Consider the following 2,488-nt stretch of genomic DNA (forward strand, 5'->3'; position numbering starts at 1 on the left):
AAGACATATTGAAGAAAATACAGCAAGTAAAATGGTTGAATGTGGAATGCATGTGTGAAAAACAAAAGTTAACTAACGGAGAGTTTTTATCGGGATTGAGAGCTTCGCCCTTCTCTTTCAAGCAAGGGGGAGTGTCACGTGCTCTTTCCTCCAAAAACACAACTCTCTTAACTAAAAATAAAGTAAAGGCAAAGAGAAGATAAGCAAAGTGCTAGATTTTTATATATTTGAATAAGTAGAAAATAACTAAGTACAAATGGAAACAAAACAAAGCTCAATAAAAGAATGTAAAGTACTCGGGATTTAAAAACCAAAAGCAACTAATGAAAGCAACTCAAAAGTACTTAGAAAGCAACAAAGAAACACTAAAAATGATCAAGAGAAGGAAGCAAGGCTTGATGATTTTGGTGGAGAAGTTGCTGGAATTTATAGCTGTGCAGAATTGGTTAGGTAGGTCCTAAAACGATGGTGAATCACCCATTTCCAACTCTTTTGACTGACCAAATCGTGCTCAAACTGATAGTGGAACACTTCTTCTACACGTATGCATCGGTTGGAACCACCAAAACGCATTGGAAGACGCGTTTCATTAAGGGCAAAGTTGGAAGAAAACCTGTTTTTCTGCAGGCTTCCCAGGCGCCTGGCGCCTCCCATGTAACTTTTTCGTCTTTTTGCTTCTTTTGATTAATTTGCACTCCCAAATGGTCCTAAAATGTCATAAATACAATATAAGCCATCCACAAACCATAGTATATGAATTTTGCATGAATTGGAACTCAAACGATCGAGAAAAATCCGAAACAAAGCTGAAACATAGTAAAAACAGCATCTAAAACCTTCTTTTTACGCATGTAAACAAGCGTAATCAAAAACGTCATGAGCCAATTACTTCTAACTACAACAGTTCAGAATCTACTAGTCACCTACAACAACAAGAACATGAAGCATGTTTTCTCAAGAGTGTTCAATAATAGAAATACGGCAACAAGATCGCTAGAATTCACAAAACACACCAACAATCCTTACATGCTCATTTAAATTATTTTATCAAGAAAAACAAACAAAAACAAAAAAAAACAGCATCAAGAACGTTTCGTTAACGCTAAAAACGCACGCACTCGCCCCCTGGTGCTACTTACACAACCACGTGTTAAAGTTTGCGTCGGCCTCACACCTAAGCATAAAACAGAAAAAAATACAGCAATTTAATGTACCATTCAGCCTTAAAAAAAACATCTTTAAGAGGGTTCAAAGGGGCTCGTTACCGCAAAACGACTTCGTAAAGGTGTGGGTAAATTAGATCTAGCTTGCCAAGACGTGGGTAGCGTAAATCGGGTTTCAAACGGATGTAGATAATCGCCAAACACCACCAATACGCTGCTGTCCACGTTTTTGCAGCAGCGAAAACGTCCAATACTATCTCCAACGGCTTCGTTTCAATGTCCCTTGCTACAAAACAACCCCGCTTAGGTGTGGGTATTCTAAATCGATTTCGTTTGGGTGTGGGTACTCCAAATCTAACTTCGAACAAAGGTGGGTCAAAGAGAAGTTACCGGGTTTCACGGATCCAAGTTGTTTGAAGTCGTTAGGCTTGTTGAATCGGAGAAAGGACGCCGCGAACACAGCCCCGCGTGTATCGATGCCGCCTGCAGCTGCCCGAATGTCACGCACCGCCGCTGATCGTCGCACACCGCCGCTGTCCGCCGCACGCCGCCGCCGCCGCCCGTCACGCGCCGCTGCTGTTCGACGCTGCGCCTGCTGCCGCCGCCGCTGCTGCCGCTGTGTCCGCCGGAGATGGCCGCCGTCGGTGCTGCTGCGTCGGAGAGGAAGAGCCGAGTGGAGGGGGGTGGCCGACGGCTTCAACAAGAGAGGAAAAGGGAAAAAGGAGAAGAGGAACTAGAACAAGTGGCTAGGGTTCCCTTTTCTTGATTCAAACTCTTAACTCTTTTGGGCTTGGGTTCTTTTCCTTATGTTTAAGGCCCACTTACCCAACCCTTCCTTGTTAACACAACCAATAATAGAGTTTCGTAATTGGCCCAAAGATCCAAAACAAGTGTCGCATAATGGAAATTCGTACTAAATGTAACTTGATAAATAATTACACGCTACTAACTCACCACTAAAACTGTAACCATACACACTAGTCGAGATGTCACACTTAAATTAAATAAGATCACTGATGAATCAATTAAAAATAACAATGAAATAAATCAATAAGTCAATAAATAAAAAACCATTTTGTCATAAAAATTTCCGGAACTCGGGGCAAGCTAATCTGAGTAACGCGGGGCGTTACATTGTGACTTCCCCCACACTCTTCCTCCTTTATAAAAGGGAGATTCTCCCATTTCCGGCTTCCCCGATCGTCAGTTGATTGAGTTTTTGAAACTCCAAAGAGAAAATCTCTCGACCTCCCTTTCAATTATAAGACGGTTCCCACAAACCGGGTTCTTAACATCTAGAGGATTGCAAGGAAGGTCTTTTCATG

General features: G+C 42.2%; 1 long non-coding RNA gene across 1 annotated transcript; it reads right to left on the bottom strand.

Annotated features, from left to right (window-relative positions):
• Positions 1-315: 315 nt before the first annotated feature.
• Positions 316-1,887, bottom strand: LOC148209610 (uncharacterized). Its single transcript, XR_015793106.1, has 4 exons — positions 1,554-1,887; positions 1,266-1,449; positions 1,140-1,174; positions 316-707 (listed from the first exon to the last, which is right to left on the bottom strand). It is a non-coding gene; the product is annotated as an uncharacterized LOC148209610 (long non-coding RNA).
• Between the last annotated feature and the right edge of the window lie 601 nt (positions 1,888-2,488).

The sequence above is a fragment of the Momordica charantia genome (assembly GCF_013281855.1).
Source record: "Momordica charantia cultivar OHB3-1 chromosome 8 unlocalized genomic scaffold, Mcharantia_2.0 BLBB01000008.1, whole genome shotgun sequence".
NCBI lineage: Eukaryota > Viridiplantae > Streptophyta > Magnoliopsida > Cucurbitales > Cucurbitaceae > Momordica > Momordica charantia.